This window comes from Aythya marila, assembly GCF_965140915.1.
Source record: "Aythya marila genome assembly, chromosome: 12".
In the NCBI taxonomy this organism is placed as follows: Eukaryota; Metazoa; Chordata; class Aves; order Anseriformes; family Anatidae; genus Aythya; species Aythya marila.
The window spans coordinates 1,114,510-1,131,857 of record NC_139053.1 but is presented as its reverse complement, the minus strand read 5'-3'; positions in this window follow the sequence as shown (position 1 = coordinate 1,131,857).

Genomic DNA, 17,348 nt, shown 5'->3' with positions numbered 1-17,348 from the left:
CAAATAAAAAATAAGAATAAAAAGTCAAGGCAGATGCACACTCTGATACCCATAAATTGGCAGCACACTGAGGTATACCAGGAAGGTTAAGATTATGAAAACTATTCCCATCTGCAAGAACTTTCCAGTTTGCAGAAATTTTGTTTCAAAGCAGGGCCAACTGAAAGTGAGGGCAAGCCCATGTTACTTACTTGAGTTGGGCATGTGCAATTGGCACTTGTGTTTTGGATTCCCACATCCCTGAGGGTGCTCTTAGGAAGCCCCCTTAAGTTTTGAGTGGTTTTGCAGAGTAATGATGGAAATGCTAGACTGTCCCTGAACTGGCTCTAACGTAATTAATTATGCCTTTTTCTCCTGCTGGATTCATATTGCTCTGAAAGCCAGTATATTTGTTCTTCCTGCAAACACAAGGCCCTTATTTTTGTGAAGCTTATCAGAGTCACACTATTTGGTATTGAATCTCCTTGGAACGAACAAATATTCTGGATATAACAGAGCCAGAAAATGTGACTGTCTCAGGATAGGCTTGTCCATCCATGCAATGGAAGCAAGGAGAGACACACTGACCTTTGGATCTGCGTTTCGGGAAGTGTCTTTGTTAGAAGGTGGTGCCCATGTTCTAGAGCCAAACATCTGTTTCTTTATACTACAAACACTGATTTCTTAGCAATATCAAGCTCGGTGTCTTGTGAATGTCTTTAAAATTCTGGGGATAAGACAAAATTCACTGTTTTGAAAGTTATGCTTATTGTGAGCTGCTGAACCTGGAATTATAGTTCAAAAGATGAGCTAAATAAACTGAAACATTGACATGTTATCAAGCAGCAACTTCTTTCCATTCTGGTCCATAGAAAAGAGAAAAATTAAGGAAAAATCTCAGGAAAAGTAAGAACAGAGAACATCAGGAAAGAGAGATTCAGTACCACTGAGTAACCCTTGGGAAGGTGGCGCCAGGAGCTCAGTGGTTTTGTGTACAGGCTGTGGGCTCTGTGCCCTGCATGCCTCTTGCATGACTGTGGTTCACCTTAAGATACAGCAATGTCTGTTCTTAGGTTCTAAGAGTTGACTACTTACAAACATAGTTTCTCCAGCAGGCTTTGAAGGTCTTGCTCTTATAGTGGTGTTTGCCCTTACAGCAATAACTCTACTGCTGGTGGTTTAGAGGCTCAACCACTTCCTTGGAGATACCTCCACACAGCATTTTGCAAGCCCCAGGGCAGGTCCCATGCAGTCCTCTTTGCCTACAGGCAGCAAGAAGGGGGTAGGCACAGCACTGATCCCGAACAAGATATCTTAGATTGAACTCAACACTGCTAACATTCACTCCATTTTTAGTCAGCTCACAATTCAGGCAGACCTTCTTCACATCTGCCTGGAGAAAGCCTACACACACCTCCCCAAAGACATGCGATTAACTGTTGATGTGTTTATCAAAAGAAAGATGCTCTTATTTTAGGGAGAAACAGATGTGAAAACACATTCCAGGATACTACAAACCAGCAGTCTTTCAAGACCACACCTCAAGCTACAACACTGTGAAGAATTCAGCTGGGCAAAATTACCCCTTGCCTTTGACGAATCCCAAGTGCTACCATCACTTTACTGTACTTTTCATAAAGACAGCTGATTCTGTAATGATGGAAGATTATAACATCCGATTACATTGCACATGACAGAACTTACATCCTACCCACAAAACATTTCAATGAAATATGGCAATCTTGATTCTTGACCGAAAATGTAAAATTTGAAGATAGGAGATCATGGCCCATTTCAATGGCACAGGAGGCAGACAAAGACAGCAACAAGCTTAGTAAATACAGCAGCTGAATTGGCTGAAAAAAAAAAAAAAAAAAAAAAAAAAGTTGTTCAATTCAACTCCATCCCAGTTTCTGAATTTTAAATTAAAATAAACCAAAATATGTCAGATTAGAATAACCTTTGAAATTCCCCCTACATAATTTATTTAAAATTTTCATCTAAAATTCATTAAAATAACTAGCTTGAGCAGAAATTCAACCTGCAGCATATAAGGACAGACAGCTGAGTAAAGTCATTTTTCCTGTTTCATTTAGGTATGGGGTTTGGCTCCAATATTGTATATATAATCTCACTAAAGGTTTAATTAATAAATAAATAAATAAATAAATAAATAAATAAATAAATAAATAAAGCTTGCTCTCCTTTTGGAAAGAAATACAAAAAAGCAACCTGCTCTAAAGCCTCATGCATCATTTACTTCCTTTTTGTAGGATACTAACTGACTCACCTTCTAATCCTCTTCAGTTCTCCTTTATTCCAATAAACATATATTGACTCTCGTGTGTCCTGACTTGGGTTGCTTAACTCAAAATGGGTGGTACTTGAAGAAAGCCCACAGATCTGTTTTGGGTGAGGTAAAGTGCTTTGGGACCTGCTCTTTGTTACGCAAAAATATTCCTGCAATGTGTGCTGTCCTGTTCCCAGAAACAGAAACAAAGCTGAATTAACCCATACTGGTCCAGAGCATGATTCATTGAGGTTTGGTGAACTTTCTCCTTGTTAACCATCACCACCAAGAAAATCAAAATGAGATTTTCTGTTCTTCCCCATGTGGTCTTAGAAAATAAACAAAGAGATGGAGCCAATGGCTTTAATAATATTTGGCCAGAAAAGCAGCCAGTGTTAGTTTTAGTGTACTGATAACATGGCTGGACAGGATAAAAAGCTATGGAAATAAAAGCCTCCAGTCAACTTCAGAGTTGTGACTTCAAACTAAACCCAACTCTCGGTCAAATCACTTAAGGTTGTCTAGTTTCCTTTGTAGCCTGGGAAAAAAATCACAGTTTTTGACCAATTGCCGTGGAAAACCATAAATCAGACTGCGGTTATTGAAAGTTAGACTCAGGTTCACCATATGGTTTGTAAACCTGGAGAATCACTGATGCATTTTGAGGTTCTCATGAAATCTGAAATGTTAGCTGGTTTTACATGGTTTCAGATTCCCTTGCAAACATTTCAAACTCCACTTTCTCTTAAAGCATAAATTCTTTCATTCATATTAGAACATGTTAGGAGATTACAAAGAAAAGTTAAGATTTAAAAGAGCAACAAAGTGGAAACACAGTTTTCACGACTGAGTATACAACCAGCTTAATGACCCGGACAAATGCACTTAATTGAGCATTTGGGTGCACAACTGCCCAGTTTGTGAATAAAGCCTTTACAGTTGCCTCTACAAACCGGATGTCAGATGTGCATAGATTGTACCTACCCTATCATAAAACTGACCTTACTGAAATGTGGCCTTCAGCTTAATCACTGATTTATTTATTTCAAGACGTGTATAAAATGCCAGATATATTCAGTACATCATCTCGATGTAAAACTCAACAGCCAACCTGGGAGGTTAGGTTTTAGTTTTGCAAGATTGCCAGTGTAACTTGGCCCGGGTATTTGGAAGCTGAGTGGGTTTTTTTTGTTGTTTATTTGTTTTTTTAATTTATTATTTTATAGCCAAGTATGGGAACTGTTTAATAAATAAATAAATAAATTCTTTTTCCATTTTGGTGAGAAATAGTTAATGTTCCATAGTCTTTGATTTATTTATTAAAAGTATTTTACCAGGAAACACAACAGAGACGGGCCTTCTCATTTACAGTGACACCCCAGAGAGCAGTAAATTTACATACACAAAGGACTAGCATCAACCCCTGAACCTCTAATGTTTATTTTGATAGCCCACCCTGCTGGTAAGGTCTTTTGTTAAGAAGCCAGGTACAACAAGGCAAAGATCCAAACAAACAACACTGGTAGCTTTGTTGACCAGGTCATATGATGTCCTGCCCTTGAACAGTACCCCTTGTCTCTTACCCTTTGCCCCTAGAAAATGAATTTAGTTAGAATCCCTGTGGCAAATTTAGCATTTCCTTTCAGTGTCTGCCAATCTATCAAAATTCAGCTACCGCTGTGAACCCATCAACTCAGTGCAAAAAAGAACAAGGCTTACCGAGGACCCCCTCAAAGTAGCAATCATTTATCCCTTCCTGAACTTTAGCTGACCTTTGTAAGCATACTAGAAGTTGAAGCATGTAGCACCTTGTTGTGCAGGATCCAGGCTGAGAGTTTTTCTCTTCCCCTGCTCAGCCCTCCAGCTCTCGTTTCTTTTAGTTAAAAAAAAAAAAAAAAAATGTGTTGCATTTAGGAGTAACCACTTGAAGGGAAATAAAGTCTTCAACAAGAGAATGCAATCTCTTCAGCACCATGCATAAGAATACAAACAAATATAAATATTCTGCATTTACCGAGCCAGTTAGCATCACTTTGTAGAGGAAATAAACAAAACAAGTAGATTCCATTCACGAAGATTTATAGGAGGGAGGAGAGGAGATATTGTTCACAGAACACAATGATGCATTTATATACAAATAATTGCAAAGTGAAATGAATCATATAGAGCATTCAGCTCCAAAACTGAGAATACCATATAACTACAATATATCGTCTAAATATTGGAGTGGCTTTGTTTTATTTTTTAAAGCAGAATGAAAATCTAGATTGCAGTAAGGGTTATACACGGTGTAACTCCCTCTGTAAATTTAAACTGACCTAAGGGACATAATTACATACATCTCATCATGAGACAATATACTTTTTATTTGTTTGAATTTTATTTGTATTGGTGAAACTGACCTGAAACTGACACAAGTTTATTAGAAAAAGGACTCTCAAAAACAGAGTGGGCTGGTCTTCTTACTTAAGATGGATGTGCCAACTTCTAGTATGATTAGAGAAATGGATAACTCACTAACATCTGTGCAAACTACAATAAAAAGGGATTTAGTGTTACCCCAAGGAAGGTAAAAGAGGCTGTCTGTCCATTAAACGCTTTATTACAGTGCCAGCAGCTTTTTTCTAACTCAGTTATTCCTGCACAGAGCTCAGCACTGTGACTGCTTGTCATCCTTACCAGACAGTGCTTGGGGCTTCGTAGTTTTTTTGTGCAAGGTAGATGACAATCAAATGACTCATTGAGCAGGGAAAGCGCCTGACCCCTAGTGAAGGATTAACTACGGAAAGTGAGTGTGATCATGTCACACCATTACTTAGAATTTTCACAGTCAATTTCTGAAAATATGAGATAACTCCTTAAAGAGACAGTTCTTTCAGGAAGTGCTATAAGCCAGCAGAAATTCCCTTCCAGTACAAAGGCAGACAGGGCCATCACGGAGACACCTGCTTAGCTGCTCAGTGTAAACCAACTACATCCTTCTCATGATAGCAGATGAGGTTAAGAGTGAGCAAGACAGAATTCAGAAGGTTTACTAACCACCCAGGTGGTCTAGACAGAGAGCAAAGTGATAGGAGAGAAGACTTAAACCCTATCTAACAGCACAGCCTCCATTTGGGATAACACAAGGCCTTTAAAAATGTTCTTTTAAAAGAATTGTGTGAATATAGGTGGCTATTTCATTTGATCCCTCTTTTGTTAAGAGAAGAATAAAATTCTCAGTCTACCATATGAATGCAACTGTCCAGCAAACCTATTGGAAACAACAAATGTTTTACCATGGTTGCAAACACACGCAGACTGTGTCTTGCATAGGAATGCCTGCTTCTGCATGGCACAGCTGGACAACTGTAAGGACATCGCAAGAAAAGCCACAAAAATACTGTTGGGTTCACCACCAGCGCTAAGCCCCAGCTTATCTCTGTGAACCTGTTATCACTTTCTCACATTAAAACCCCTTTGTGGTATAAGAAGAGAGGCTTGACCCATTAATCAGCAAATGAAGGGTCCATTTGCTCCGTTTTTACATAACACATTTTTTCATACACGGTTCTAAATGTGAGATTCATCAAGTTTCCACAAAAAAAAAAAAAAAAAAGTAATTCAGCCTAACCTCAAAGCTTGGGCGTGCCAAAATGAGTTAACATCTGCTACTGCCTGAATCTAATGGAAATGATTCATTATAAAATTTACAGATCTGCTTAATGATTTTTGTATTTCTTTTTCAGAATCACCGTGTTCATTATCTCACCTTAGGTAAGCTAAACTCAGCAAAGCAGTGGTTTTCCAAACCTGCTGGGGTTTCCTACAGCATTTCCTAATAAAAGGAGGATAATTTTTCTTTGACATTGTTTTTGTGACTTTTTTTTTTTTTTTTTTTTTTTTTGGTGAATGTACTCCCTCAGAGAAATGCTCCATTATCATTGAGTAGAGACCCATTAGGGGCACCTTGGAAATCTGGACCCTTTTGCTAGAATCAGGGCTTAAAGAGCAGTTTAATTTATGGCAGTTTTCTGGCTGATGGCATTTTTGCTCCCAGGTAAGGTCATCTCAATATATATCCCTTTAGAGAAAGCCAACACAAGAATCTCTTTTTTTTTTTTTTTATTTGCAAGTAGCCAACTATTCAGCTGCTAAAATGTAAGGCACATACAGAATGTAAGCACGTTTGATTCTACCCTGTTTTTAAAAAGGAAGATCCTTTATGTGTATAGAAGGAGAAAAATGGGAAAAAAAAATAAATAAAAAAATGGATAAGCATGTGAATAATTAGATCAGAGATAGATGCCACCTTTTCTCAGTGTTGAAACTGTGAGGGGGAAAAAAGTGCTACCATATAATTGACATAATTGATCTATTTTTTTCCCTTTTTTGCTGCAGTAATTTTTTATGCATGCCATTGTTGCTGTTATTATCCAAGATGTGATCTTGTGTGGTTGATAATACTGACTAGATATGAATACTGGTAAGTACCAGCCAATCACAAATCTATAGTGTCTATTTCTGCATCACCAGGTGCTATCTCATGGGAAATATCCTCTTTTTTGGCAGGCACACAGTGCTCTGCATTATCTGTCATTTTCATTAAATTCAAGCTACATCTGAGCCAAAAAGACTTATTTCTAGCATATGTGCTCAAAATGGCCAAGATGAGATTGTCCAAATTCACCCTTTCAGGATCGTATTAGAAAACAACTGGAGCTAAAGCTAAAAATTAGAGCTAGCAAAGTATCTGAATTACATATGGGAAACTGCAAACACCATAAGCTCAAAAGATTTCCAGCTTATCACACTCATCACCTCCAAAAGCTCCAAGGAGCCTAAGTCAGCAATTTCTATGTTTTTCAACACTTCTTTTGTACAGACTAAATATGATGATGTCAACGAAGAACAAGGACATCACAAGAAGACAAAATCCTTCTGTTTTTCAGTGGCTCGGAAAACTACAGCAAGAAGCCACTGATTACATGCAAATGCCATATTTAATAGGTCAATGTTATTATATTCTGAGTCAGCACTAATACATTAGTTGGGGCTGTTGTTTATTAATAATTCTGTAGCTAAACTATATGAAATGGGACCATGAGCCTTTTTTCAATTACAATAAAATAGTAATACTGTATCCTCCATCTAATGAGGACAGGCTTAATTGGGATGGTTGCTTTATTAAGATACCTCCCAGGAAACTAATTTGGTATAATGTTAGTGAATAGCTGTGACTGCTGTTTAATTGGGATGGTACTAACAAAAACTCTGCTTAATGGGGATACATTTGGTCAGTACCAAGGGGTTAAGTGATACTTAACTTGGTATTAAATGGGTGTGAAATTCTGAGTTTTGTTCTTTTAATGAAGACATAGCTAACTAGGGGTCAGACAAGGAAAACAAAGAGGAAAATGTAATTCTATAGCTATTAGTTTTGTCCTCTTATTTCACTGCAAGAACTTTAAAATGGTGAGTGACTTCTTAGTAGCATTCATTCCATTCCTTTGATATAAACTTTTTTATCCATTTTCTGTGTAAAATATATTAGGATCTAACTTTTAACCTGATGTGTGTTCACTGAAAGAAGATTTCACATGACTGGTTTCATATGGTTTTATCTTGCATTCAAGAAACATTTCTAGATGGTCACTTAGCCAGGGGCTATAATAAAGCCTTTACTCCATTCAAATCTTTTAATTTCATGAGCTGAAGCACGAGCTTTCTGTTACTCCTATACAAAAGGATGGAACTAGCAGGTATGCTCAAAATGAAAATCAAAAGCCATGTCAGTTCTCCTGCAAGCCATCCATATGCTTGAGAAAATGTATTTGTAGTAAAGTTCAAACTCCTGTAGGAAGCAAATACCAGACACAGACCTTCCTACTGCGTGTAAGCGTTTTACTCAAGGAACTAAGGAAGCAGATACAGTAACCTGATCTTTGAGATCAGCACATCTATAACACACTCCCAATAGCAATACACCCACCTGTAGCTGTGGTATGTGTTAGCTAATAAATGTTTTATGTTAAGAAGTTTTAGCCTATGGAATGTAAACCCTTAATTATGAGCTCTACACCACATCTAAAACATTTATCAACCAATATTGAATAGCAAACATCTGTAAAAATCAATCTCTTTTTGTAGCTCATTTGCAAACCGAGGAAGAACTGCATTGTGCATAATAAGCACAAAAATAATCAGGAGATCTGCATAACTGGAGTAAAAAGATAAAAGGATATCCCATTACAGTACTACTGCACATCCTTGCCTAGAACTAGAAGTCAAGCTTTATTGGTGACAGGAAATGTACTTGTTGGCATTTAATAAAAATATTTACAAGAAATCAAGCTAAAGTCTGTGTTTTAAAATCAAACTTCATGTACAAGTACAGAATGGATCTCTGGTGATTGTTAAAATTTAATGTGGCTTTGAGGATTGTTTACTCCTACTGAGTATTAAATTATGCTGTCTTGATGACTTGTTGTACGTTAATTTTACCTTAGATTGCTGGGGGGGTCAGGGATCACATGATGCTTTCTTAGGGCCAAAAACCATAGAAATCAATGACAAAATACTTTTAAGTTCAAAACAAGGCCCTTGTTATAATTTATCTGCTAATTCAGAAAAAATATAGAAACTACCTTATATTTTGATTTCATTTATCAGTGTGTTAATGGAAACAAGAGGATAGAATCTCAAAACATTTGAGTGAAAGAACATACAAATAAACTTTCAAACTGTCTTTCAGCAAGCGAGTCTAAAGTTATTGAATATGTAAATTGCCTTATTAAAAGAAGAATGATGTCTTTTTCAGCAATCAGTTTAATTACTTTAAAATCTTTCAATGGAGAAATCAAGTAGTTCTGTGCAAAGTCTGTTAGAAAAGGAACTCAGGTGTGACATATGAAAACTAGAAAAGCATTCACAAGTTGAGAAACTATTGAAATGCATAGGGTTTATTAGCTGTTACAATGCAGCAATAAATTGACATCTTCACCAATGTATGCTGATAGTTCTATGGAGACATCACTGCTCTATGTTGTGGTTGGTCTTTGTCATGTCACTGTCCTTCCATTCTCAGAATGGGTGCACTAAAAAAAAATGTGGCTTTTGAAAGGGGCTTGAGATTAGAAACATATCTAATTCATCCTAACAAGGACAATACAGGAAGTTTTTTCATCATTTCTATTATGACTTTCTTAAATTCAAAGTAATATATATTTTGCATATCACTACAGTCAATTTAACCTGATTTTGACCAGGAAAAACATCATACAATATTATATAACTCGGGATAAAGAACTAAGGCTTTTCTTTAACTTAAGGAGTACAGTTTGGCCTTATATGCATCTGTGTGCACTTGGTCCTTCTTCCTTTAAAAGTTTTATAGAGATTTCTGAATTTGAAGGTCCCAGTGTGACCTTCTATCTGGCATCAGTGCTAAGATACAACAGTGAAGGACATGAAATCCTTCAGCAGGCCAGGTCAGGTGATGCTCAGGCTAATGATGATTCCTAGTGATGAGCTAACTTAATGTTTGTACCATACAACAACCAAAAGGATTAATGGTCAAATGACTATCAGGACTAATGTTCAGCTAGCATCACTGATTGTAGTCCAAATGTGGCTTTGAGGGCACGAGGAGGATAATGGACCATACTTTGAGAAATCAATCTGTATTTTTCCTGTGGGGACAAATGAGCTTTTTGCTGCATCAAATTTGGAATGCTAATGGTGGCTCAGAAAGGCCCTGGAAGAGGTAGAATGCTGCCTTGATTTTGAATGAGGGAGAATATAATTTGTAATTGGCCTGGGTCTTTCAAATTTGCTTATGGTCATTGTCTGCTAAATACTTTTTTCCTAGCTTTGTTAGCCAGGATCCTCAGTGCCCTATGATCTGTGGCTGATTAAGGTAGTTAAAGGAAAATGTTCAGATGGGAAATTTGAGTCTGAACAATTGCTGCCAAAATTAACAAAATACTAAGATCTTATGCAATAAGATCTTTGCAAACTTCCCACATTAAACTGGGGACATTAGATATACCAAAACTGGTATATTGGACTTTGAAGAGCTTTATATCTAATAACAAAGTCTTTGGGGATATCATGTCTCCCTCATATTTTTAAGTGAAACACTCAAAATGGAGCCATATTTGAAGTCAAAATAAGCAAAGAAAATTAACAGTCAATTTATTTAAAGCTTGTATTACAGGTCAGCTAAAAATATAAAGTTTTGAATGTGACTGGCTTTTGCACAGTACCTAGAGAATCAATAAAGCCTCCTTTTTTCCCCCTTTGGTTTTAGTTGTGTATGCAAACCCTGCAAAACCTTCCAACAGCTAATGTTAAAACAAAAGCACCCTGTAGACCCATGTACTTGTCTGTACTTTGAAACAAATTCTCAGTTCTGTTAGGGTTAAGGGTTGGTGGTCTCATTTGAGTCCACAGTGGACAGTCATCTGCATGACATAGCTGGTATGCCTTTTGGCACAGTTCAGTGTGATTGGCAGTATTTGCTCAGGAGAGGCTCAAGGCTGGATGATGAAGTAACTTCCATTATAGAATACAGACAAGGTCAGCTTCATGCAGAGAGTAGCAACAAGAAGTCCTGGTCCCCAAAGCCTTTGTCCTACTGGATGTATGCTTTTGTATTTTGCTGATACACTTAAATGAAAGAATACTTTTCAGCTGTTAAGTGCTATGCGCACAAAGGTTATCAAAATTGTGGAAAAAAAACTACATCCCATGTACAAGTTAAAAAATAACTGTACTTACCTATACATATGAAATAATCTAAGGTTGTCCTAGATGTTTTTGCAATACTTTAGATGGAGTGATTGATTTTAGAGATGCCATTTAGACTGTGTCCCTTAGGAAAGCTGTCCATAGAGCAGCAACTAAGAATAACAGTTATGTTTTAAGAATTATGCCCACATTTGAGAGCCCTGATTGTAAAGCATCTCAAGTCCACAAGCTTGCCAACAGAAATGGGATTGCTTAGAGCTGGAATGGAACGTTTGACATGGCTGTCTGAGCAGAATTTTTCTGATGAAAATTAGAGCTACAGTAAAGCAAATCCAACAATAAAGCAATCATTCAAAACCAGTGAACTTACAAAATTCAGCATGATGTTAGAGTTAATAGGAATATTAACAGGGGCAATTCAAGCTCTGTGAGGGACATATTATCATACTGTGGCCTGTATTTCACATGGACACGTAATAGACTGAAATTGTATTTATGCATGGGGACAGGTAACAGCTCTCGATCCTTTTTTTAACCTTAGAACTCTGGTATCTTCAATTCCCCAGACCTATTCTGGCCTAAAACCTTTACTAGGACAAAGGCAGCTGGCAGCCTGTAGAAATGCTTTTGGAGAGAAAAGCCAGTTTTTGCAACATGCCCCTGACATAGTTTTCTTCAGATTCTTCTGTAACAGAACATAAAGAGTTTTCCTCACTTATTTAGAAAAACAGGGGATAATATACACGCAGATATGGATTCTGCTTCACAGACAAATAAATCTGGGGCCTGTTCCTCCCCATCCAATGCCTTTTACAATCTAGCCCCATTGAATCAAACTTTTTGACTTACTACCTACAGTCTACTTTCTTCTTGGCTAAGGTCAATTCCCAGGGTCACTAGGAAACAATGACAATATTCCACATTGTGTATTTAGTAGTTCACCTAATCCCTCTCCTTTCTCCTCCCCCCAGTATGTGAAGCCATCTCTCATCTGCATGCTGCTATACAGTAGAGCTTGCAGGGGTGAAAGCAAAATTCACAGTAGATAATGTATCAAATTTCTTTTAAATCACAGACAAAAACAACCAAAATAACTACCAAACAAGTACATTTTTAAGAAAGAATGCACCTTGCTGAAGCCTCATGATGCTACTGACTTATCTGCTGACAGATCATTCCCATTATATATGTCTATTTACTTTGCTAATCAATTAAAACACTGAAGTTAACATATGCCATATTAAGTGGTGCATATGCTATGAAACAGTTTGTTAAAAAAAAATGAAGAAATAATTTTTGTGAACTTCTGTTCCCATCTGATGTTTTAAAACAGTCTTGAAAAATTATTTTCTAGCCCCAACACAAAAGCAATTCTCACAACTCCCGCTGATGCAGCTGAAGGTAATGGAGGTAACCTTAGGGGGGATCACAAGCAAATGAAAATACCCCCTCTTTGGCATGGGAATAGTCTTCAAATCTTGCAGAGAAGTCTTCAAAATGTTTGAGGTTGAGTGAAAGACAAATCAGCTCAGAAATGAAATACCTTGTCTTTAGGAAATGAAATTTGGCTGCAAAAATCTCCTGATGACAGACTCACTTCTGTGATTCCCAGCAAGACCACACATACAAGGAGAGGACTGTTGATGGGCTATAGTGCCTACCATGTTAGCACATGATGCCCTATAACATTGGAACAGGTCGCTTGCTTAGGTGGTCACATAGAGGAAAACAAATTAAAAATGGACTTTTTTGTTGTTGTCCTGATTGAAGAAAAGGGGGAAAAAGCCACTGGCTGTTAGGTTCAGACGGCCAAGCCTTCCCAGAGGGGACTGACAAGCAAACTGAGTGCAAATGCATGCTAACGCTTTGCCCATCAGTCCTGATCATCCAGAAAAGAGGTGAACATGTATGAAACCTGAAATGTTTCATTTGAATGAAACATTTCAAATGAACCTGTATGAAATCCTTGAAGCTCCTTCCTGCCTGATCTAAAATATCTGTATGCTAATCCCACCATTTCTTGGTCTGGATTCTTCACCATTACCTGTTTAGTAATGAGCTCCATGCTGGTCTCAAACTAGACCAGGGGGTACTAAAAACTGAAATATGTAAATGGCATTTTAAGCCTAAACATTGTAGTGTGGTTAAACAGCACTCCTGAAGTGCCCCAGGCATCGCACATCATTGTGATGAGGACATGTCACACTCTAATACTGACATGTCAAGCTTGGGAGGTTTAGACAGGTATAGTTAAATCACATCGCAGCATTGAACTTCAACTTCTAAAATTTTTATCTTGTTTGTACAGCTAGTCAAGATGGATGGCTTTACAAAAGTTGACTTGCCACACACATACACACACACACAAAGAAGGGAAAGGAGGCTTACTTGATCATATGAAAACAAATAGGAGGGAGCATGGAGAGTACCTATATCGCTTTCCACTTTCTGTGTAGACTTGTTCACAACCAACAAAATGTCTATCTGGACAAAAAAAAAAAAAAAAAAAAAAAAAAGACAGCAGGAGAAGAATTAGCTACTGTGAGGATTCAGCTGTTCACCCTTGCCAGTGCAGCCATTTCAATTTGGAATTTTAGGCTGTCACAGACCACTAGGCTCACAGGCTCTTCCTTTCATTGATGGAGACAGTTCCCATGGCAGGATAAATCCAACTTCAAACCTCCTATGCAGTGCATAGCCATGCTGACCAGATGAAATATGAAGTTTTAGTGCACGGCAAGCACCAGCAGTCAATTAAGGAGAGCTGCTAAGCTAAATTTGTCGTGCCACCCCTTGGCAGCAGAAAGTTCTCCTCCTCACAAATTTCCCATATCAAAAAGCAGCCCAAAAAGCCTTTCAAAGACCCTTGAATGCCAGGCAGGAGTAATCACTAAGAAGAGCTGCAGGGGATTCATGCTGTGCTATTAGTTTCAGCAGTAAACCAAGACATCCAATGATAAAATCAGTTATTCTCCTGTGAGATGTAATGGGGAGTGTGAATGATGCTCTTCTTCCTTGTCTTCCCTGGCTCCTTAGGGAGAAGCAAGGAAAAATCTATTTCCATCTTTAGTCCTCAGAATACCACTAGAAAGAAGACCAAACCAAGACATTGAAAGAAGTGTGGGGGTGGTAGCTAAGGATGCATCTGGATTATGGTAGCAAGAACCACACATCAGCACTGTTATGATGAGTGTTTTACATCCTGCTACGTAGCATATTATTCTGTGCTGATGAATTTTCCTCAAACCAACAGTGGTCCAGCACAGTTAAAAACAGAATTGGATGCTGTGGCCAAGACTGATGTCAGATATTCCTGTATCTCTGTTTCCCATCTCCAGTGGACTCCTTCTATTACAAAATCAGCTGGAAATATTTCCTGGCAGCAAAAGGGGTTGTAGTTATTGGGAAACAAGACATAGTCTACTGTGTTAGAGGGAAGTGCTAAAAGCACTGGACTTCTTTTTCAAGAACTTTTAACCTAAACAACACTGACAACTGCTTCAAAAATCCTGAAGAGCCTCCAAATGAATTGAAGCAATGCAGCTTGTAGGACAATCTTTTTTTGAAACAGCCATAGTTGCTTTCAATCTGCAAAATGTATGTATTGATAATTCTTTAAATCAAGCCTTCATAATACCCAGGTGTTTCTTAAACTGAGAGAATGCCTGACCAGAGTAGCAACAAAAACAGGCAATGCTGTTTTCAAAATCAACAGAATTTTCACCACCGGCGTAAGAGAGCATAACACGGACTGAGTGTTGGAGGCTGTGCCACAAGAGGGTGGGAGCGTCCTGACCACATAGATAAGCTGATTCCTCTGATAGGAAACCTCACCAGCCAAGACCTAAACCAAAATTTACACCAGTGGAAACTAACCCTTTGCTTGGCTGAGGTCCCTTTGGAGAAGATATTTCTATTTTTGCTGTTCAAAGGTTCCTCTGAACACGCATTCTTTAACCCCTAAATTTTTGTTCTCTGTCCTTATTCACTTTCCCAGTACCAACAGGAATTCACCAAAGGTGCTGATGGCCAAGACTATCCTCCATGCAGTTGGCCACCAGTCATTTAATTGACTGTTAATGAAAAATTCCTTGTCCAAATAATGCATCTTTAGGAAAGGAAAGTTGAGGGAGAAAAAACAACAACAAGCACCACCATCAAAACCACACACATACTGGATTTAGAATAAGGTTTTTTTGTTTGTTTGTTTGTTTGTTGGTTTTCAAGGTAAGAAAAATGTCACTTTAGAAGTCATAGCCATAATTATAAAGTAAGTATTTTAGAATGGGATGGCTGAAGCTGAGCCTTCTTTTTGTACAATTAATTTATTTCCTACATCTCTTTTCAGTGAAGGTTCCAAAAACAAGAGATGGTTAAACTTCCCATAAAATGTAGTTACTCAAATGAAAATTTTGTGTTAATGAAAAAATCTGACTTTGTACGCTTTATATATGGAATCATATTCAGTCAGCCCTGGATAAAGACACAACTTCCCCATTCTTTCAGGGTTAAAGTCTTGGAAACCAAGAGTCCTAGAGTTAAAGTCATGGACCTTTCAATTGAACTGGTTTGCATGAATTTAAATCCTTTTCTGCTGTCAAGCCAAAATTTAATATTAATTAAAAATAATTATATTATTTTATTTTATATGAATATATAATTTCAGGAACATGAGACCTTCAGGGTGGCAAGTCTTAGGGCTTCAGCAACTGCAGTCTCTCTGAGGTTTACAGCTTCTACTATAGGGTCAGCTCACTGAAACTCAACAGCATGCTCATAAACCACAATGGAGAGCAACAACATACTTGGCCTTATAATATGGATATTTTTCTTCTAAAGTTTCAGTCAAAACACATTTTAGTCCCAGCACCCAATTTCCTTAAAGAATTTTAAAAAGGGGATTTTGTGGTTCAAGCCTCAACCTCTGGTTGTTTGATGGCAATCAGAGGTCAACTCATTTTAAACTGCTTGATCATGTCATTTTACTTGACCATTTTTGCCTTAATTGCAGATCACATTGGCTATAGCACAGTATTCTATAAATACTTGAACAATCTGTTCAATAGAGTGATAAAGCTAAGCAATTTAAAAAATAAGTTGAGCTATGTCACCTTCTTGTCAACTAAGCTACTAATTTAACTATATGTAGAACTTATATAATGAACCGCTATGCTGAGCACTGAGTAGAATTTCCAGTTATTTGCTTTCAGTGCTCATTAAGGTGAGAGATGACAGGACTGGCCACGTGTTCCTCTACAGCTGGATAGCACCGAGATTATAACTAACCTGGCTATAACAGAATTAAAAACACTTATCAGCATTTAAGGAATGGAGGGAATACTTTAGCAATAGGTTAGTCCTGCTTGCATAAATCCTCATGTTTTGCTGCTACTAATGTGAATATCAGTGCAAATTATTATAACCATTTACATATATATCTGCTAAAAATTGTCTGTCCCTCCCTTTTCCCAGCTCTTTTTTAAATCTCCTTGCTGACCTCTCCTCATCCTCATGTTTTAGATTTTGGGGACCACTTCCTACCCCTACATCACTTCCACATGGCAAAGACCATTTTAGAAGGACCTCAACTGTCTCTAACTGTCCTTTCCTGTCTGCCAGTCTCACTCAGGAGCTGCCAGACATGAGGATTCTTTTCAAAGGCTGAATTCCTTTTGGCGGTGCAAACGGACCACGGGGAAACACATTTTCTCTCCTAATCCAAGGGCCCTATCAACCAGCTTGGGAGCCACAACTCAAGGGTAGTAGTGCTCCCAGGCTTTGCGGTAGTCAGCTGGTAGCTGAAACAACACTTTGCTAGCAGTGCAGCCCTCTGCTTCAAAAATACTTTTCCTGTCTTAGGATGCCTTCTTGGAAACATCTTTTGTTACAAGTAATTTCTGGGGGAAAAAAAAATAACAAAGCAAACAAAAAAAAAAAGTCTGTTGGCTGTGGTCCCCCACTTGGGAAAATGCTGATTTAGACATCAAAGAATATCACATCATTATACATACAGAGAAACATTTTATGTTAACTGCAATTCCAATATAATTCACTGGGCAGTTCACGGAAAGCCATAGTTTCAAAGATACCAAGTTGTTCCAGAACATTGTCTCTAGTGCATTTGTGTGTCTTGGAGTCTTGACTATTAAATGTATGAAGATGTAACGTGCATCCACATCTTTTCCTCTTCTGGCATAAGTAGAAGGCCTCCCTTCAGTGTATAATCTCTGCAATCTCATAAGTTACAAATACCATCTGAAATTTTTCTCTCAGGTGAGGACTACCACACTCTTCCTTTACCTTCCTGATTGCCTGGAGATCATAGTAAAATTAATATTCTGCAATAAGT